This window comes from Urtica dioica, chromosome 7, assembly GCF_054948205.1.
Source record: "Urtica dioica subsp. dioica isolate 48M chromosome 7, U.dioica_male_clone48M_v1_H2, whole genome shotgun sequence".
Classification (NCBI taxonomy): domain Eukaryota; kingdom Viridiplantae; phylum Streptophyta; class Magnoliopsida; order Rosales; family Urticaceae; genus Urtica; species Urtica dioica.
In genome coordinates, this window is record NC_142762.1 from 24,110,858 (window position 1) to 24,134,360 (window position 23,503).

The window sequence follows — 23,503 nt, forward strand, 5'->3', positions numbered from 1 at the left end:
CGAATGCTCGTTTCCTTGAGGAGGACTTTATGAAGGATGCAAAACCTAGAAGCAAAATTGTGCTTGAAGAAAAGTTGGGTGAGGAAGCTTCTACCTCGTCTGTAAGAACTGTTCTTACCCCAACTGAAACACAACCTAACTCATCAGAATCTCGTCAAGTAGTACTTCGACGTAGTGGGAGGGCTACTCAAAAGCCTGACAGGTACATGTCTTATGGAGACTCTCTTGTAGCCGTCTCCGACATGGATGACCCTGTTTCCTATAGCCAAGCGATGGCTTGATCTGAATCAAACCTTTGGCTTGACGCCATGAAAGTTGAAATGCACTCGATGTATGTCAACAAAGTCTGGAAACTTGTAGACCTTCCTGAAGGGATTAAACCCGTAAGGTGTAAGTGGATATACAAGAAGAAAAGGGGTCCTGATGGGAACGTCGAGACGTTCAAAGCACGACTTGTGGCGAAGGGTTATACCCAACAAGAAGGGATTGACTATGAAGAAACCTTCTCGCCAGTCGCGATGCTCAAATCCATCCGCATACTCCTATCCATAGCTGCAGCTCTCGACTATGAGATCTGGCAAATGGATGTCAAGACAGCCTTTCTGAATGGCAATCTTGACGAGCGCATTTACATGGCTCAACCAGACGGTTTCATGGATAAAGGTCAAGAGACCAAGGTTTGTGAGTTGCTTAAATCCATTTATGGACTAAAGCAAGCATCTAGGTCATGGAATATTAGATTCGATGAAACTGTAAAGAGCTTTGGCTTTGAACAGTCAATAGATGAGCCTTGTGTTTACAAGTTAATACACGAAGGCAAAGTTGTGCTTCTGGTACTATATGTCGATGATATACTACTCATTGGTAATGACGTGGGTAAGTTATCTGAGGTTAAGGTCTGGCTAGCAAAGCAATTCGATATGAAGGATCTAGGAGAAGCCGCGTACATTCTGGGAATCCAAATCTTTCGAGATAGGAAAAACCGGACCCTGTCGCTCTCTCAAGCATCTTATATTGATAAGGTGATGGATCGCTTCTCGATGCAAGACTGCAAGAGGGGTCAAACACCCTTTAGGCATGGAGTTTCACTCTCTAAGGACCAGTCTCCCAAGACTGCACAAGAGATTGAAGACATGAGGAAAATTCCTTACGCCTCTGCCGTAGGAAGCCTCATGTATGCTATGCTTTGCACCCGACCTGATATATGTTTCGCCGTTGGCGTAGTTAGTCGTTTCCAATCCAACCCTGGACCCGAGCACTGGATTGCTGTTAAGCATGTTCTTAAGTATCTTCGAAGAACTAGGAACTTGATGCTTACATACTCAGGTACTGACCTGACTATGACGGGATATACCGACTCCGATTTTCAAGCGGATAAGGATTCCAGGAAATCCACTTCGGGATCTGTGTTCATCCTTAATGGTGGAGCTGTTGTGTGGAGAAGTATTAAGCAATCTTGCATTGCTGACTCCACAATGGAAGAAGAATATGTGGCTGCTTGTGAAGCATCCAAAGAGGCTGTATGGCTTAGAAAGTTCCTTAAGTATTTGGAAATTGTTCCAAACGTCGACGAGCCCATGACCCTTTATTGTGATAATAGTGGGGTTGTCGCTAACTCAAAGGAACCTAGAAGCCATAAGCGCTCTAAGCATATTGAGAGGAAATACCATTTGATTCGAGAGATCGCGCAACGCGGAGACGTGGAGGTGAAGTAGATCTCTGGCAGATCCATTCACCAAGGCCCTAGCGAACATGGTCTTCGACCAACTTCGAGAGGGATTAGGCATGTAGGACTACTCACATCTTCTTTGAGTCAAGTGGGAGTTTGTTGTCAATGGTGCCCACAAGAAGAGTAGTAGTGTCTATTTATGTACATTTGATGTCATATAGTCTTACGAAGACTCTTGCTTGTAATTGCTTATTCATTAATAAAAAGTTGAAACGTTCATTCAATCTTCCTTGTCTGAAGCTTTATGATAAAACCATAGTCTTTTAGTCCATAAACAAACTTAACAACTTACGAAGAGACAAATGTAGATTTGCATGAACAAACTCTTCGCAGTTTACTTAAAACGATATATTCGCAATCTTAGGGTCAAAGGACTATTGACCTCAGTATGATTGTTAGAAGAATCTATGATGTCTGGTTATGAGGCATTGAGAGTTAGGAACTCTATAGTTCTTCTAGGTATCTTCCGAAGGTACTGAATTGACCAGTGCACTTCTAGAGACAAGATAAGAACAAACCATTTAACCTCTTATGTCTCGAAGTCACTATGTATGAATTGCATCATGCTTACCTTAATCCTGAAATGAGACATGCCATTTCACACCTTAGTATTCTCATTTGAGAAAGTCAAAGTTCGGACTCACTATGTGATTCCGAACAAGGCCTATTGGTGAAGTACTAAGTTGTGAGTCTGTCATGAGTAACTTTGTGAAGTTCTCATAGATATGGAATTCATGTACAAGATTGCTGAAATGCAATGTATGTCACCTCATGCTTTGTTCCTTGGAGTGTGAATAAATGAACTGGCCAGTGTCCAAATTGAGTCTTGACTCTTTTGGATGAAACAATGTGACTTGTTAGCTCCTCGTCAATACATTGTTTCTAACTTATTCACAAGCGACAAAGGAGTTGAGGAAATAACAGCTAGAAGGGTAAAATGGTAATTTAGTAAATCCCGACTAGCTGATGACATTCATGAAGGGTAAACATAGATAATATTCAGTGGATCCGCTCATCATAATTAGGTCGAATTCTTGAGTAGAAAATAAATTCATTTGAACCGAGAGATTTTCAGTGTCAGCTCTTTAGTGGAGTCAGTTGGCATTAAGCTAAACTTGGAAAAGGTTTGTGAACTTTTGAGTCCAAGTGTTTAGCTAAAGCTTTGTTCATTTGGATCCATGAGGTCACTGTCACGAATCACATCGATAGGAATAGTTAAACTGGAAGCTAAGCCAAAACAAGAACGAAAATAGTTAAAAGGGTATTTTTGTCTTTTGAGACAAAGGATGAAATGAATGTCAATAAATTTTTTGACAAGGTCATTTTGTGACATGTTTCACTCGGCCATGACTTGATCATTGGGCCTTGTGAATTAATTTCGTTTCATGAGAATTTTATTGAAAATTCTTAATGGGCCTTTCTCATGTTGTCATGAACAAATGAAGAAGCTTCTAGAAGCTCCTTCTAGAGAGACTTGGGCGCCTACCCTAATAGAGAAATAGGAGAGTTTATTTTGTGCATAAATGTATTTAGATACTTGCCAAAAGAAAAAGAGGAAACAAATTTGCATAAGGATGCACAAGGGAATCGGCCACATTGAGAGACAAGGCAAGCCTTGAACAAAATAGGAAACAAATCAAGGCTTCTAGAAGCCCTAGCTTGGCCGAGTATCTCAAAGGGAAAAAAGAGGAAATTGCTCATGAATATGTGATATTCTATAGAAGAGGAAACTACCTTATTGAAGGTGAGACCTCTCCTATAAATAGGAGCCTCATTTCCTCACAATTCATTCATCCAAGTTTAAGAGATTTGAGAGACTCTCTCTCTAGAACTTGGCCGAAGTCCTCTTCTCTCTCTCTCTCTAGTTTATTTTCGATTTTTTTTGTCTTGGCACCTAGGTCCTCACTCGACCTAGCGTTTAGCTCTGCGACTTCAAGACTTGTTCTTAAGTCGTAGTGTTTAAAAGTGCCCACTCACTGATTCCTTCTTTTCGAGTGATTTAGTGATAGAAACTATCGTGGTTGCTCGAGTTCCCGAGGAAAGAAAAGAGAGACGTGCTGCGAGGGGAGACGAACGTTGCCAACCTTCCAAAGGCTCATCAACGTTCAAGCATCAAAAAGGTTAGTAACTTTAATAAGCTCATATTAGTTTTTATTTACATGCACATGCTCTTGTCTAGGTTAGTAAAAACTAGTTTTACTTAAAAAGAAAATTTTAAAATTCCGCCGCTTAACGAAGCGTTAAACTTTTTCTCAAACCCTAGATCGATTTCAACACAAACATCCCTCAATCATCCTTTCCTCGAACAAACTCGAAAACAAAAACTGCGTAGATTCGAAACATAACCTCGACATAATCCTTACCAAGCACAAATGGGTACTCACCACCCCGTGTTCTCCTCTGACGAATAATGATTCAATTCAAGAGGACAAAGACGCCTTGGCGGCCTGGCTCTGCTCCGATGAGATTGTGAGGTGCTATATCTCAGCATCAATGAACAATGTATTGCAACAACAACATCGTGATATCGAGACTGCCGCCGACATGCTCACCAATCTCCATGAGATGTTTGGAGGGCAAATGCGTCAAGCAAGGCAAAAAGCAGTCCGACAGTTTATGAACTGTCACATGAAGGCTAGGACTCCTGTTTGAGATTTTATGATATTGATCATTAGTCATCTGAGTAAAATGGAAATATTAGGATCTGAGATTGATGGGAAGAATGTCATAGATGTGATCTTAGAAACTCTCCCCGCATCTCTTGATACCTCCAAGATGAACTACTCCATTAACAAGCTGGAGTACACTGTTACCAAGCTTATGGAGGAACTTCACACTGCTGTAGGTCTCACTAAGAGAAAGAGGAATCAAGGAGGGGCACATGCTACTGAGCACAAATCCTCCGCCTCTATAACTAAGAAGAGACCTCACAAGGCCGATAAAAACAACTGTCCTGCCTATCTCAAAGCAAAGGAACATAGTATTGTACTAGTTACCGAAGCATGCTTAGTAGCTGATAATGTATCAACATGGATTCTTGACTCCGCTGCTACTAACCATATTTGTTGTTCCTTGAATGGTTTCAAGAAAACCAAAAGCTTAGAGGAAGGCGAGTTCCGTTTCAAATGGGGTGATGGGAGCCTGGTGTCTGCGAAGGCTGTGGGATCCGTGACGCTGTCTTTTGAAGACCGCACTTTAAACTTGAATAATGTTTATTTTGTTCCTACCTTTGGGAAGAACTTAATATCCGTTGCTCGTCTTCTTGAGCAAGATTATTGTTTAAAGTTCATTAAGAATGGAATTCGTATTTCGTTTCCTAATAATTCTTTTGTCACTGATGCATGTATGAAGAATGCTCTTTTTTACATCTATCCCACTCAACCTTCTCTTTTAGACACCGAAATAGGTAACGATCTAATTAGGAAGCCAAAGAGGATCAAACTTTCTGAATCCTCCGATCTAACAAAATCAACATACCTCTGGCACTTGAGACTTGGTCATATCAGTCTAGATATGATTAAGAGACTTGTGAGGGACGGTCCACTCCAAGCCTCTGCAATAGGTTCACTACCTACTTGTGAATCCTGCATAGAAGGAAAAATGAATAAGCGACCTTTCTCCGATAAGGGTCGAAGAGCCACTGAGTTGCTGGAACTAGTACATTCTGATGTATGTGGTCCGCTCAGCCAACAGGCACGTGGAGGATACGAATACTTCGTTACCTTCACCGATGATTACTCACGATATGGGTTTGTCTATTTGCTCAAACACAAATCCGAGACCTTTAACGTATTTAAGGTCTTTAGGGCTTTAGTGGAAAAGCAAACTGGCAAAGTGATCAAAACCCTTCGATCTGATCGAGGTGGTGAGTATATGTCTGGAGAGTTCGATGACTTTCTTAAAGAAGAAGGTATCGCTTCTCAGCTTACCGCACTTGGCACACCTCAACAAAACGGAGTGCCAGAGAGAACAAACCGAACTCTCATGGAGATGGTTAGATCAATGATGAGTTATTCATCACTCCTTCTTTCCTTTTGGGGATATGCCCTCGAAACAGCTGCTTATATTCTGAACCAAGTTCCGTCCAAGATGGATCCTGGTACTCCTTATGAACGATGGACTGGCCGTAAAGTGAATCTTGGCCGCATCAGAATTTGGGGTTGCCCTGCACACGTGCTAAGGCAAAAGACTAGCAAGTTGGCTAGTAGGTCAGAATTGTGCTTGTTTGTGGGATATCCAAAGGAAACCAAGGGTTTCATCTTCTATAGCCCCGAGGACGATAAGACTTTCGTTAGCACGAATGCTCGTTTCCTTGAGGAGGACTTTATGAAGGATGCAAAACCTAGAAGCAAAATTGTGCTTGAAGAAAAGTTGGGTGAGGAATCTTCTACCTCATCTGTAAGAACTGTTCTTACCCCAACTGAAACACAACCTAACTCATCAGAATCTCGTCAAGTAGTACTTAGACGTAGTGGGAGGGCTACTCAAAAGCCTGACAGGTACATGTCTTATGGAGACTCTCTTGTAGCCATCTCTGACATGGATGATCCTGTTTCCTATAGCCAAGCGATCGCTTGTTCTGAATCAAACCTTTGGCTTGACGCCATGAAAGTTGAAATGCACTCGATGTATGTCAACAAAGTCTGGAAACTTGTAGACCTTCCTGAAGGGATTAAACTCGTAGGGTGTAAGTGGATATACAAGAAGAAAAGGGGTCCTGATGGGAACGTCGAGACGTTCAAAGCACGACTTGTGGCGAAGGGTTATACCCAACAAGAAGGGATTGACTATGAAGAAACCTTCTCGCCAGTCGCGATGCTTAAATCCATCCGCATACTCCTATCCATAGCTGCAGCTCTCGACTATGAGATCTGGCAAATGGATGTCAAGACAGCCTTTCTGAATGGCAATCTTGACGAGCGCATTTACATGGCTCAACCAGACGGTTTCGTGGAAGAAGGTCAAGAGACCAAGGTTTGTGAGTTTCTTAAGTCCATTTATGGATTAAAGAAAGCATCTAGGTCATGGAATATCAGATTCGATGAAACTGTGAAAAGCTTCGGCTTTGAACAGTCAATAGATGAGCCTTGTGTTTACAAGTTAATACACGAAGGCAAAGTTGTGTTTCTGGTGCTATATGTCGATGATATACTACTCATTGGTAATGACGTGGGTAAATTATCTGAGGTTAAGGTCTGGTTAGCAAAGAAATTCGATATGAAAGATCTAGGAGAAGCCGCGTACATTCTGGGAATCCAAATCTTTCGAGATAGGAAAAACCGGACCATGTCGCTCTCTCAAGCATCTTATATTGATAAAGTGATGGATCGCTTCTCGATGCAAGACTCCAAGAAGGGTCTAACACCCTTTAGGCATGGAGTTTCACTCTCTAAGGACCAGTCTCCCAAGACTGCACAATAGATTGAAGACATGAGGAAAATTCCTTACGCCTCTGCCGTAGCAAGCCTCATGTATGCTATGCTTTGCACTAGACCTGACATCTGTTTCGCCGTTGGCGTAGTTAGCCGATTCCAATCCAACCCTGGACCCGAGCATTGGATTGTTGTTATGCATGTTCTTAAGTATCTTCGAAGAACTAGGAACTTGATGCTTACATACTCAGGTACTGACCTGACTATGACGGGATATACCGACTCCGATTTTCAAGCGGATAAGGATTCCAGGAAATCCACTTCGTGATCTGTGTTCATCCTTAATGGTGGAGCTGTTGTGTGGAGGAGTATTAAGCAATCTTGCATTGCTGACTCCACAATGGAAGCAGAATATGTGGCTGCTTGTGAAGCATCCAAAGAGGCTGTATGGCTTAGAAAATTCCTTAAGTATTTGGAAGTTGTTCCAAACGTCGACGAGCCCATGACCCTTTATTGTGATAATAGTGGGGCTGTTGCTAACTCAAAGGAACCACGAAGCCATAAGCGCTCTAAGCATATTGAGAGGAAATACCATTTGATTTGAGAGATCGTGCAGCGCAGAGACGTGGAAGTGAAGAAGATCTCAACGGTGGACAACCTGGCAGATCCATTCACAAAGGCCCTAGCGATAAAGGTCTTCGACCAACATCGAGAGGGATTAGGCATGAAGAACTACACACATCTTCTTTGAGTCAAGTGGGAGTTTTTTGTCAATGGTGCCCACAAGAAGAGTTGTAATCCTTATATTGTACATTTGATGTAATAAAGTCTCATGAAGACTCTTGCTTGTAATTGCTTATTTATTAATAAAAGTTGAAACATTCATTCAATCTTCATTGTCTGAAGCTTTATGATAAAACCTTAGTCTTTAGTCCATAAACAAACTAAACAACTTACGAAGAGACAAATGTAGATTTGCATGAACAAACTCTTCGTAGTTTGCTTAAAACGATATATTCTCAATCTAAGGGTCAAAGGACTATTGACCCCAATATGATTGTTAGAAGAATCTATGATGTCTGGTTATGAGGCATTGAGAGTTGGAGACTCTATAGTTCTTCCAGGTATCTTGCGAAGGTACTGAATTGACCAGTGCACTTCTAGAGACAAGATAAGAACAAACCATTTAACCTCTTATGTCTCGAAGTCACTATGTATGAATTGCATCTTGCTTACCTTAATCCTGAAACGAGACATGCCATTTCACACCTTAGTATTCTCATTTGAGAAAGTCAAAGTTCGGACTCACTATGTGATTCCGAACAAGGCCTATTGGTGAAGTACTAAGCTGTGAGAATGTCATGAGTAACTTTGTGAAGTTCTCGTAGATATGGAATTCATGTACAAGATTGCTGAAATGCAATGTATATCACCTCATGCTTTGTTCCTTGGAGTGTGAATAAATGAACTGGCCAGTGTCCAAATTGAGTCTTGACTCTTTTGGATGAAACAATGTGACTTGTTAGCTCCTCGTCAATACATTGTTTCTAACTTATTCACAAGCGAGAAAGGAGTTGAGGAAATAACAGCTAGAAGGGTAAAATGGTAATTTTGTAAATCCCGACTGGCTGATGATATTCATGAAGGGTAAACACTGATAATATTCTGTGGATCCGCTCATTACAATTAGGTTGAATTCTTGAGTAGAAAATAAATTCATTTGAACCGAGAGATTTTCAGTGTCAACTCTTTAGTGGAGTCAGTTGACATTAAGCTAAACTTGGAAAAGGTTTGTGAACTTTTGAGTCCAATTATTTTAGCTCAAGCTTTGTTCATTTGGATCCATGAGGTCACTGTCACGAATCACATCGATTAGGAATAGTTAAACTGGAAGCTAAGTCAAAACAAGAACGAAAATAATCAAAAGGGTATTTTTGTCTTTTGAGACATAGGATGAAATGAATGTCAATAAATTTTTGACAAAGTCATTTAATGACATGTTTCGCTCGGCCAATATTAGTCTTATTGGGCCTTGTGGATTAATTTCATTTCATAAGAATTTTATTGAAAATTCTTAATGGGCCTTTCTCATGTTGTCATGAACAAATGAAGAAGCTTCTAGAAGCTCATTCTAGAGACCATTTGGGTGCCCATAATACCCATAGGAAGAGAGAATATTTTGTGCATAAATTTATCAAGATACTTGCCAAAAGAAAAAGAGGAAACAAATTTTCCATGCTTGTATAGGAAATTTCGGCCAAGGCAACCAAGAGAGAAACAAAAGAGGAAACTAATCCCTTGAGGATTTGAATGAGGTGGGCGCCTATGTTAATAGGAATGGGTAATAAAATATTGCTCATAAAGGCTTGGAAAATAAGAGGAAACTACTTCTTTCCAAGGCCAACCCTTCTCCTATAAATAGGACCCTCATTCCTCTCATTCTATTCATTCCACATAAGTTAGAGATTGAGAGCCTCTCTCTCTAGAACTTGTGGTTGCCGCCCCTTCCTCTCTCTCTCTAGTTTATTTTCGATTTTTGGTTTTGGCACCTAGGTCCTCATTTGACCTAGTGTTTAGCTTTGCGACTTCAAGACTCGTTCTTAAGTCGTAGTGTTTAAAAGTGCCCACTCACTGATTCCTTTATTTCGAGTGATTTAGTGATAGAAACTATCGTGGTTGCTCGAGTTGCCGAGGAAAGAAAGAGAGACGTGCTGCGAGGGGAGACGAGCGTTGCAAACTTTCCAAAAGCTTCTCAAAGTTCAAACTTCAAGAAAGGTTAGTAAACATATATGCTGTTTACAGTTTTTATTTATATGTACTTGCTCTTTGTCTAGGTTAGTAAGAACCGTTTTTACTTGAAAAGAAAATTTTTAAAATTTCGCCGCTTACCGAAGCGTTAATTATTTTCTTAAACCCTAGATCGATTCCAACAAGCATTAGGCTGGTACTGGTGATTCACGCCACCATTTTGATTCCGGTCAAGATGCCTTCGCTGCCAATGATCTTCGAGGTCAACACCAGTGACCTACAAAAGCTAGTTATTTTGATCTTTTTAATTTTATCAATTTAGAGATTTTATTAAGCTCCATATTCATAGATTATGATGGAAATTAGTTGAACTAAGCCACTTAAAACATTGAAATCGCAATCTAGCCAACGTTTCTTCCAAATTTCCATTCCAGACAAAACTGATGACGTGTCCTAATTATGTAAGAAGTTAATTAATATATTATCCTCTGTTAAAATTTGGCTAACAAAACTTGGAGCCCATGTTTGATCAGGCAGAATTTTCATTTAATACACGTGAGTATCTGTTTCAGTTAAAAAAATGATTTATTCGACAGCCTCAAATATACCCGTGAAACGTTATTGGGCGTTTTTTTCTTTAATAGAAGTTATTGCAATGTAAAGTTGACTTACCTATTTTGTAGCCACATATAATGGAAAAGATTATAATATCGTCATAATCAGAAAAGTTGTTGCTTTGAGTTTCGATTACTTTCTATTAGGATATCCCAATATTTAGGGATTTGTTATTTTCGGTTTTAAAGTAACATATTTGAATTAAATTGTCTCACATATTTTCACGGTTTCATTTTGTTACGTAATTCAAATTTTGAATTGTTCAGTTCCGTCTTTTCTCTAAACGTGTCTTATCAGAGTTAGCCCCTTTGTTATATATCAGAGTTTGTTTATCAAGAAAAAAATTGTTTTAAATGCAGTGCTATTGGTAAGAATGATTTATTTTAGATTATTTTTGTAACGTATTTGATATATGGCAACATATGTTACATCTGATTCACTATGAATATCCTGTTTTACAGATTCATCCGAAAGAGCATCATGAGTGGTTCTCAGTTTTCATTGCCCGAATCAAGTATGTATTCAATAAATCATTAACTGTTTGTTTGGACTAGATTATTAGACAATTCCTAATGTTTGTTTGTGTTTTATCAGTTGTAACGTTTGGGAGACAGAGGCTAAGTCAGTCGCCATCAATTTCTATGATTGACGTGTTGGTGATTATACACCCATATAACCATGCGAAAAATTAATTATACGAACAACAGCTAATTAATATTGATTACATGTAACAAGATCTAGATTTACTTTAATTAATATAAGTATGAGAGCAATATCAAGCAACCGATTGAAAGATAAGAGTCATTAGGGAAAAACTTGTTTCTCCTTAGCTACAAAATCATCAATGCGTTCTTCAAGCTTTCGTTTCGAGCTCCTCCAACTCCTTCTTCAAGCTTTATCTTCCACGATCAGATCTCCGGGAATGGCTTTAGTACTCTCGTCGTATGGCACTTAGAAGATGATACCTTAAGTCTTTCAAAATGTAATCTCCAAGACAAATAAGAAGAAAGGGTGGGCAGACTCCAAATCTCAATACGACTCTGATTTATGATTTCAGATCGTACCGTGTTTATGAGAATGGACTCACGGAATTCCAAGGGAGAGGGAGAGAGAGAGAGAGAGAGAGAGAATTTTCGTCCAACATCTAGGTGAGTTGGTCAAAATTCTTGCTTAAGCAATTTTGTCATTTTTGTTTTCTCTTAGACCCCTATTTATAGTGGTAGAAATGAGATATTCTAGGAAGATCCTAGAGATATTTAATTCTCCTTTACTCTTTCCTATTTTTTAGTTAAGCATGAACCATTGCATCTTGACTACAAATCCTACTTTTTTTTCTCATCCATCAGATCATAATCTAGGATATTTATTTCCTTATTTTTCTCATATATTTAAGGAATCTAGGTATTTGAGAATAATGAGGACAATATCTTATTTCCTTATTGAATGGAGAGAATATCTCTACCATTATTATTCTCCTAGATATTAGGAAATTAATTATGAGAGAGAATAAAAGACAATATTTTATTTCCTTATTTAATTGAGAGAGATTATCTCTACCATTATTATTCTCTCTCTTATTTAATTAGTTACCACAAATCTACTACTTAAAAAGAGAGAATATTTGGTAATTAACACCCTAATTTAGGTGCCTAACTCATGGTCATGGGCCAAGGAATTTTTTAATTTTACAATGTCCAAGAGCCCAACTTAATATTCAATTAATTATTTACTTGATCCAAAGAATAAATAATTAATTCTACAAAAAAATATTTAATTTGGCAAATAGACAAATTTCCGAATGAATGCTGCTAACCAATTTACAGCTGTGAGATTGTAATAATAATATTAATTATTACCAGAGAGTTCTTATCCGTCTTTATCAGAGCCGAATCGGGGACTATGGACCTAGTAATAGAAGCTTAACAATTCCGATGAAAAAAAAAACGAAATAGTCTTTTCTCTTTTTCCATCGATTCCTTTAATCTTGGTCAAATACTCCACTATGTAAGCCAAGAGTGAACCCTTCTTTATAATAGAATTATATTTACTCATCGTGATGAATGTCCACTGATATAGTCAGTTCGTGATCAAGATCCTCCAGGTTCAACCCGTGTCGAGAAAATTCAATTATTCCATTATACTTTTCTTGACACTTATATGCCCTAAGCATTGTTGCTTCCCTAGCGAAAGATTCCTCTGAATGTTCATACTTCGGAAGTGCACGCAATCTATCGGTTCTGGACTCAACCCTTAAGGTGAGAGAACATTTACCTTCTTTCAGGAAGGCTGGATTCCATATCTGTAAATCACTTCCCACTCGAACCATGTTCCAAAACTCCCAAGACATAAGCTATGATTAGCATGATAGTGGTCTTTTAGCGAATGAGTCAAAGAGCGCGGTAACATGATCCAATGTCTATTATAACTTCAGGATTGAGATCAAGTCACATTGTGACCATCATTAGAAACCTCGTTTAGTGTGTCGTAACAGTCCTTAAGCGATACATCTACAACCAAGACTTGTCCGGGTCATACACTTACCACAAGTGTAGAATGCTCCCACCAAGTGATCAACCTTCACTTGTTTTCTACATATATGATTTCAGATTCAGCTACCCAAGCATGAATCAATCATCGACCAGTTTTAGTTCACCACCGAAGCTCAGATGCCGAGCATTTGACTCAGTTTGATCTTGTTTTCTACATATATGATTTTAGATTCAGCTACCCAAGCATGAATCATCATCGACCAGTTTTAGTTCACCACCGAAGCTCAGATGCCGAGCATGTGACTCAGTTTGATACGGAGACTATGGGTTGATGAATGTTTGATAAACCTTAATATATAAGAAATAACACTTTCGATTCGAATAAATTATAAATGACAAAACTTTATTTTATTAATAATTTAAACGAAAATTTACATAAGCATCTTCTCGTGGGCAAGAATTCCTAACATGACAATGAAGAATCGATGGAAGAGTAAAAAATGATTCTCTTTGGTCAAGTTGATGAGGATAACTTCCCAATGAACATTGATTTGAATGTGAATAATTTGTTCGTGAATAAAAAGGTGATGGTCGATGCTTTTGGCGTACTAGCCGCACAGAATAATTTTGAGGTCAGGGTGTCTAGATCCAGCAATTCACGGTATAACTTGATTAGTAAGGTTTCAAATTTTCCTCGGAAAATGAATGCAACATTATGTCGTGAATCAAGCTTTGGGTGATTCGTACTTTTGTTAAGACTCGTAATTATTATAGTCAAGTCACTTCGGCAACAAACAGACAATGTTCATCAAATTTGATTAGCAAAATGGTTAAGCAAGATTTCATGGGTGATCAAGTTGATTCCATTAAACCTAATGGTGTTATTGATATTATGCGCACTCGATTTAAGGTTGAAATCAAATATTTTAAGGCTTGGAAAGATTGTGCTGATTCTTTAACAAAGATTTGTGGCTCTTTCAAACAATCATATTCGCACTTGCCTATAGATGCTAAGATGATCAAAGAAACAAATCCTAGTAATGATTTCGCGAATCTTTTAATTTTTGTATATTAGTGGTTAATTTCGGTTTATTTTAAGATTTCTTTTGTATACTTTTATATATTTATGTTTATATTTTATGTACAGCAGGCACGTTTACTACTGTTGTGATTGATAACAACGGATATTTCAAGTACTTCTTCTTAGCCCTTCGTGCGTCTATACTTGGATGGAAACATTGACGTCTGGTCATATTGGTTGATGGTACTTTCCCGAAATGTAAGTACCATGGCACTTTATTGCTTGCTGCTACTCAAGATGGAGATAACCATTTGTTTCTTTTGGCCATGGCCATTGTTGACTCCGAAAATGATAAGTCGTGACATTGGTTTTTATCTCAAGTAAGGGATGCATATGGTGTTCGAGATGAGATGGTTATTATTTCTGATCGTAATAGGTCTATTCCCAATGCGGTGCATTCTATCTTTCCCGAGTGCAAATATGCTATATGCATGAAACACTTGTGGTCTAACATGAAAAGTAAATTCGGGAAATGATATATACAACCTTTGTTTTATAACTATGTTTCGGGAAATGATATATACAACCTTTGTTTTATAACTCTACGAGCGTATATTATTAAATAATATGAGTATTGGAGAGGTTTGTTGGTGATTGGTAATTCTGGAATCAAAAAATATATTGATGATGCTAATCCACAACTTTGGGCAAGGTGCAAGTTTCCTGGTAGAAAGTTTAACTTAATGACTACCAATATTTTCGAATGTCTCAATTCGGTTTTGAAAGAAGCTCAGGAATGGCATGTAGCTTGTCTTGTCTTGAGCTTTAGAAGATTGCTACAACGATGGTTTAATGAAAAAAGAGATTTAATTCCTCTCATGGTATCTGGACTTACTAGTAAAGCTCTTAAACTCTTCACGAAGGATGAAGAGGATGCACGTACTATGAATGTAAGCAATATAGTGTAAATGTTTGTAATTTTTTGTTAATATCAATTACTTTATTAATTACTGTGAATTTACATGTGTGCAGCTAGAGCCGGTCAATGCCCATCAATTTGAAGGTGTCGACAGTATTATCCACAAGATTATTGATGTCGCCAACAGAACTTGTTCATGCAGTGTTTGGCAATTGGATTTGTTCCCATGTTCGCATGCTTTTGTTGCTTTGTGGAGGTCGAACCTAAAGCCAATGGATTTTATACCTGGATACTACACACAGAAAGGTTATGTTGCTACTTATTCAATGGACGTTAACCCAATTGAACATGAAGGAGATTGAGTCTTACCACCAGAAGCTCAACTTATTCATTCTTCAATTCATAAAGTCCAAACATGAAGGCCGAAACAGAAGAAGTATCGGGCTAAGAGTGACACATTTCATCCGTATCATCAAAGATGTGGAATGTGGAAGAGCGGGACATAATTAGAGTTCTTTCAAATTTTTGTTTTTTATTATTTAATTTTCATTTAAATTTCGATACAATTATGTTTTGGATTTATGTTTTTAATCCATTTTGGTTTGTTATTTTTTAGATTATCAGACCCCGTATCGAGATTGATATTTTGATAATCTAATAGTGTTCTTTGATTTTAAAATCATTATTGACCTGGTTGGTTTCTATTAATTATATTGCCTATTAATTGTCCTAGTGTTATTTATGTTTAGTTTTGTAAATTATGTGTCTTCATGTTAGTTTCTACCACCCACCGATCAAGCAATTGTTGGAATCGATCTAGGGTTTAAGAAAAAGTTTAACGCTTCGTTAAGCGGCGGAATTTTAAAAATTTTCTTTTTAAGTAAAACTAGTTTTTACTAACCTAGACAAGAGCATATGCATGTAAATAAAAACTAATATGAGCTATAAAAGTTACTAACCTTTTTGATGCTTGAACGTTGATGAGCCTTTGGGAGGTTGGCAACGTTCGTCTCCCCTCGCAGCACGTCTCTCTTTTCTTTCCTCGGGAACTCGAGCAACCACGATAGTTTCTATCACTAAATCACTCGAAAAAAAGGAATCAGTGAGTGGGCACTTTTAAACACTACGACTTGAGAACGAGTCTCGAAGTCGCAGAGCTAAAGACTAGGTCGAGTGAGGACCTAGGTGCCAAGACAAGAGAAAACCGAAAATAAACTAGAGAGAGAGAGAAGAGGACTTCGGCCAAGTTCTAGAGAGAGAGTCTCTCAAATCTCTTAAACTTGGATGAATGAATTGTGAGGAAATGAGGTTCCTATTTATAGGAGAGGTCTCACCTTCAATAAGGTAGTTTCCTCTTCTATAGAATATCACATATTCATGAGCAATTTCCTCTTTTTTTTCCTTTGAGATACTCGGCCAAGCTAGGGCTTCTAGAAGCCTTGATTTGTTTCCTATTTTGTTCAAGGCTTGCCTTGTCTCTCAATGTGGCCGATTCCTTTGTGCATCCTTATGCAAATTTGTTTCCTCTTTTTCTTTTGGCAAGTATCTAAATACATTTATGCACAAAATAAACTCTCCTATTTCTCTATTAGGGTAGGCGCCCAAGTCTCTCTAGAAGGAGCTTCTAGAAGCTTCTTCATTTGTTCATGACAACATGAGAAAGGCCCATTAAGAATTTTCAATAAAATTCTCATGAAACGAAATTAATTCACAAGGCCCAATGATCAAGTCATGGCCGAGTGAAACATGTCACAAAATGACCTTGTCAAAAAATTTATTGACATTCATTTCATCCTTTGTCTCAAAAGACAAAAATACCCTTTTAACTATTTTCGTTCTTGTTTTGGCTTAGCTTCCAGTTTAACTATTCCTATCGATGTGATTCGTGACAGTGACCTCATGGACCCAAATGAACAAAGCTTTAGCTAAACACTTGGACTCAAAAGTTTACAAACCTTTTCCAAGTTTAGCTTAATGCCAACTGACTCCACTAAAGAGCTGACACTGAAAATCTCTCGGTTCAAATGAATTTATTTTCTACTCAAGAATTCGACCTAATTATGATGAGCGGATCCACTGAATATTATCTATGTTTACCCTTCATGAATGTCATCAGCTAGTCGGGATTTACTAAATTACCATTTTACCCTTCTAGCTGTTATATCCTCAACTCCTTTGTCGCTTGTGAATAAGTTAGAAACAATGTATTGACGAGGAGCTAACAAGTCACATTGTTTCATCCAAAAGAGTCAGGACTCAATTTGGACACTGGCCAGTTCATTTATTCACACTCCAAGGAACAAAGCATGAGGTGACATACATTGCATTTCAGCAATCTTGTACATGAATTCCATATCTATGAGAACTTCACAAAGTTACTCATGACAGACTCACAACTTAGTACCTCACCAATAGGCCTTGTTCGGAATCACATAGTGAGTCCGAACTTTGACTTTCTCAAATGAGAATACTAAGGTGTGAAATGGCATGTCTCATTTCAGGATTAAGGTAAGCATGATGCAATTCATACATAGTGACTTCGAGACATAAGAGGTTAAATGGTTTGTTCTTATCTTGTCTCTAGAAGTGCACTGGTCAATTCAGTACCTTCGGAAGATACCTAGAAGAACTATAGAGTTCCTAACTCTCAATGCCTCATAACCAGACATCATAGATTCTTCTAACAATCATACTGAGGTCAATAGTCCTTTGACCCTAAGATTGCGAATATATCGTTTTAAGCAAACTACGAAGAGTTTGTTCATGCAAATCTACATTTGTCTCTTCGTAAGTTGTTTAGTTTGTTTATGGACTAAAAGACTATGGTTTTATCATAAAGCTTCAGACAAGGAAGATTGAATGAACGTTTCAACTTTTATTAATGAATAAGCAATTACAAGCAAGAGTCTTCGTAAGACTATATGACATCAAATGTACATAAATAGACACTACTACTCTTCTTGTGGGCACCATTGACAACAAACTCCCACTTGACTCAAAGAAGATGTGAGTAGTCCTACATGCCTAATCCCTCTCGAAGTTGGTCGAAGACCATGTTCGCTAGGGCCTTGGTGAATGGATCTACCAGAGATCTACTTCACCTCCACGTCTCCGCGTTGCGCGATCTCTCGAATCAAATGGTATTTCCTCTCAATATGTTTAGAGCGCTTATGGCTTCGAGGTTCCTTTGAGTAAGCGACAGCCCCACTATTATCACAATAAAGGGTCATGGGCTCGTCGACGTTTGGAACAACTTCCAAATACTTAAGGAATTTCTTAAGCCATACAGCCTCTATGGATGCTTCACAAGCAGCCACATATTCTGCCTCCATTGTGGAGTCAGCAATGCAAGATTGCTTAATACTCCTCCACACGACAGCTCCACCATTAAGGATGAACACAGATCCCGAAGTGGATTTCCTGGAATCCTTATCCGCTTGAAAATCGGAGTCGGTATATCCCGTCATAGTCAGGTCAGTACCTGAGTATGTAAGCATCAAGTTCCTAGTTCTTCGAAGATACTTAAGAACATGCTTAACAGCAATCCAGTGCTCGGGTCCAGGGTTGGATTGGAAACGGCTAACTACGCCAACGGCGAAACAGATGTCAGGTCTAGTGCAAAGCATGGCATACATGAGACTTCCCACGGCAGAGGCGTAAGGAATCTTTCTCATGTCTTCAATCTCTTGTGCAGTCTTGGGAGACTGGTCCTTAGAGAGTGAAACTCCATGCCTAAAGGGTGTTTGACCCCTCTTGCAGTCTTGCATCGAGAAGCGATCCATCACCTTATCAATATAAGATGCTTGAGAGAGAGCGACAGGGTCCGGTTTTTCCTATCTCGAAAGATTTGGATTCCCAGAATGTACGCGGCTTCTCCTAGATCCTTCATATCGAATTGCTTTGCCAGCCAGACCTTAACCTCAGATAACTTACCCACGTCATTACCAATGAGTAGTATATCATCGACATATAGTACCAGAAACACAACTTTACCTTCGTGTATTAACTTGTAAACACAAGGCTCATCTATCGACTGTTCAAAGCCAAAGCTTTTTACAGTTTCATCGAATCTAATATTCCATGACCTAGATGCTTGCTTTAGTCCATAAATGGATTTAAGCAACTCACAAACCTTGGTCTCTTGACCTTTATCCACGAAACCGTCTGGTTGAGCCATGTAAATGCGCTCGTCAAGATTGCCATTCAGAAAGGCTGTCTTGACATCCATTTGCCAGATCTCATAGTCGAGAGCTGCAGCTATGGATAGGAGTATGCGGATGGATTTAAGCATCGCGACTGGCGAGAAGGTTTCTTCATAGTCAATCCCTTCTTGTTGGGTATAACCCTTCGCCACAAGTCGTGCTTTGAACGTCTCGACGTTCCCATAAGGACCCCTTTTCTTCTTGTATATCCACTTACACCCTACGGGTTTAATCCCTTCAGGAAGGTCTACAAGTTTCCAGACTTTGTTGACATACATCGAGTGCATTTCAACTTTCATGGCGTCAAGCCAAAGGTTTGATTCAGAACAAGCCATCGCTTGGCTATAGGAAACAGGGTCATCCATGTCGGAGACGGCTACAAGAGAGTCTCCATAAGACATGTACCTGTCAGGCTTTTGAATAGCCCTCCCACTACGTCGAAGTACTACTTGACGAGATTCTGATGAGTTAGGTTGTGTTTCAGTTGGGGTAAGAACAGTTCTTACAGATGAGGTAGAAGCTTCCTCACCCAACTTTTCTTCAAGCACAATTTTGCTTCTAGGTTTCGCATCCTTCATAAAGTCCTCCTCAAGGAAACGAGCATTCGTGCTAACGAAAGTCTTATCGTCCTCGGGACTATAGAAAGTAAAACCTTTGGTTTCCTTCGGATATCCTACAAACAGGCATAATTCTGACCTACTAGCCAACTTGCTAGTCTTTTGCCTCAGCACGTGTGCAGGGCAACCCCAAATTCGGATGCGGCCAAGATTCACTTTACGGCCAGTCCATCGTTCATAAGGAGTACCAGGAACCGTTTTGGACGGAACTTGGTTCAGAATGTAGGCGGCTGTTTCGAGGGCATATCCCCAAAAGGAAAGCAGGAGTGATGAGTAACTCATCTTTGATCTAACCATTTCCATAAGAGTTCGGTTTCTTCTCTCTGACACTCCGTTTTGTTGAGGTGTGCCAGGTGCGGTAAGCTGAGAAGCGATACCTTCTTCTTTAAGAAAGTCATCGAACTCTCCAGACATATACTCACCACCTCGATCAGATCGAAGGGTTTTGATCACTTTGCCAGTTTGCTTTTCCACTAAAGCCCTAAAGACCTTAAATACGTTAAAGGTCTCGGATTTGTGTTTAAGCAAATAGACAAACCCATATCTTGAGTAGTCATCAGTGAAGGTAACGAAGTATTCGTATCCTCCACGTGCCTGTTGGTTGAGCGGACCACATACATCAGAATGTATTAGTTCCAGCAACTCAGTGGCTCTTCGACCCTTATCGGAGAAAGGTCGCTTAGTCATTTTTCCTTCTATGCAGGATTCACAAGTAGGTAGTGAACCTATTGCAGAGGCTTGGAGTGGACCATCCCTCACAAGTCTCTTAATCCTATCTAGACTGATATGACCAAGTCTTAAGTGCCAGAGGTATGTTGATTTTGTTAGATCGGAGGATTCAGAAAGTTTGATCCTCTTTGGCTCCCTAATTAGATCGTTATCTATTTCGGTGTCTAAAAGAGAAGGTTGAGTGGGATAGATGTAGAAAAGAGCATTCTTCATACATGCATCAGTGACAAAAGAATTATCAGGAAACGAAATACGAATTCCATTCTTAATGAACTTTAAACAATAATCTTGCTCAAGAAGACGAGCAACGGATATTAAGTTCTTACTAAAGGTAGGAACAAAATAAACATTATTCAAGTTTATAGTGCGGTCTTCAAAAGACAATGTCACGGATCCCACAGCCTTCTCAGACACCAGGCTCCCATCACCCCATTTGAAACAGAGCTCGCCTTCCTCTAAGCTTTTGGTTTTCTTGAAACTATTCAAGGAACAGCAAATATGGTTAGTAGCAGCGGAGTCAAGAATCCAGGATGATACATTATCAGCTACTAATCATGCTTTGGTAACTAGTACAATACTATGTTCCTTTGCTTTGAGATAGGCGGGACAGTTCTTTTTATCTGCCTTGTAAGGTCTCTTCACAGTTCTAGAGGCGGAGGCTTTTTGCTCAGTAGCATGTGCCTCTCCTTGATTCCTCTTTCTCTTAGTGAGACCTACAGCAGTGTGAAGTTCCTCCATAAGCTTGGTAACAGTGTACTCTAGCTTGTTTATTGAGTAGTTCATCTTGGAGGTATCAAGAGATGCGGGGAGAGTTTCTAAGATCATATCTATGACATTCTTCCCATCATTCTCAGATCCTAGGATTTCCATCTTATTTAGAAAACTAATGATCAGTATCATAAAGTCTCTAACAGGAGTCCTAGCCTTCATATGACAGTTCATAAACTGTCGGACTGCTTGTTGCCTTGCTTGACGCCTTTGCCCTCTAAATATCTCAAGGAGATTGTAGAGCATTTCGGCGGCAGTCTCGATGTCACGATGTTGCTCTTTCAGCATATTGTTCATAGATGCCAAGATACAGCACCTCACAATCTCATCGGATCGAAGCCAGGCCGCTAAGGCGTCATTGTCCTCTTGAGTTGAATCATCATTCGACAGAGGAGGACACGGGGTGGTGAGTACCCATTTGTGCTTGTTAACGGTAGGTATTATGTCGAGGTTACGTTTCGAATCAACGTAGTTTTCGTTTTCGAGTTTATTCGAGGAAAGAAAGATTGAGAGATGTTTGAGAGACATATTGCCTATTTAAGTTGAAACAAGTTTATGATTAGTCTTTGGTTTAGGATTTAAGTTTCATTAAGACTTTTATAAAATCCAAAGGTGTTATAAACCAAACGATAATTTACTCCCTCAAGAGAAGGCCGCAAAAAATCTCCATTTATAAGTAAATGACACATCATTAATGCTAAGCCAAGATGTCAATACATCTATTTTGACTAGCCACCTTGTAAATTGGTTTGATCACTCACATCCTTTCGCAGAGCCTCAAGGGAGGATACTAGGGATTGAGCCTAAGCGTGCAACCAACCACTTAGTCCAAAAGATCAGCTTTGAAAAACAATCCCCCAAGGGGAGGCCTTGCCATCATTGCATCACTCTCGGACGTAGCTCATTGAGCAATGATCGAAGCAATAACGCCTTGGAGTACTTAAGTGAGGGTCGCAAGAGCGGCTCTTAGTCCCACGTTATTGCATCTTTCATTAGTGTTGGGGATCGCGGGTTACAAACAACGAATATAACCCTCCCACTTAGTTTTTGGAGTAGGTTCATCGACTCTTTTAAGTTCGGAAACAAATTTCCTAGTTAGAGAGCGATAGAGCGGACAACTAGAAGAGAATCCTAGATCGACATGTTCAGAGCAGTATTAGTGCATAAAGGCACAAGGTACATACTCGATCTTTTCCTATTTTCTATTTCGGGAAAGTGCGTGAGGGAAGTGTGAACTTCAACTCACTCGAACACTTGAAAGTTTGAGATTACACATCTTTTTATTTTTCGGCTTTGTCTACAAAGAGACCTCCCACTCAAATTTTCAAGAGCATATAGATTTTGAACATATGTGATATAGATATAGTTTTGAAAACATTTTGAAAACTTATTTGATTTGGATGACAAAATATTTTCAAGTTTGAAAGTGAAAACGGTTTTTCAAAATTCAAACTAGTTTTGTAAAAATTCAATTTCAATTAAACTTTAAAAAATCAAAACATTTTAATCTTACACATCATGTTTATAATCATATGAAAAACATTTTTGCTCAAGAAAGTTTTCTCATTAGAGTTCTATAACTCATGGTAGTGGGGTTTGAAAATCCGGATTTCTAAAAAAACTGGAGTTTCAGACAGCCGCGCACCTCGGAGTAAAATCGCCATAACTGGCGGCTCCAATGTCCTTTTCAGCCGAAACTGGTGGCATTGGACAGAGGACAGAAAGAGCTTTAATTTGATTTAAGAATCATTAAATTTAGATTTCTGAGCAGAGAGTTATGCCGCTTTTAATTCGGGTTTACATTCCAGCTCGAAGAAAAAGAAATAAATTAAAGCTTTGTCCTTTTAGGTGCGAAAAAGAATCGAGTGTAACGGAACGTTTTATGAAGTTGTTTAAAGCTTTTATTTGTGTTTTATTAGCAGGGTAATAACATAGAATAAAAGAATAACAACATGCATAAAACGATTCAAGTAAATAAACGAAACTAGCAAGAAAATAAAACAAGTCACAAAATTTACTCGAAAAATCTCAAACCTTTAAAACACGTTTTTCAATATAAAAAATTAAAAACTTTTAGAACTGATTCTAATGTGTTTTAACATCATCCCAAACTCATAGAAAATCAACATGGTTTTTAATTTAAAGGCATGAGCAATAAATTAAAAAAAATCTAAGATTACAATTCTAACTTGTCACAAAATTAGTAAACTTTCGAAAACGATTTTCAAGCTCATAATTTAAAAACATGCACATGCATTCCTTTGACCATAGCTCTGATACCATTTGTTGGAATC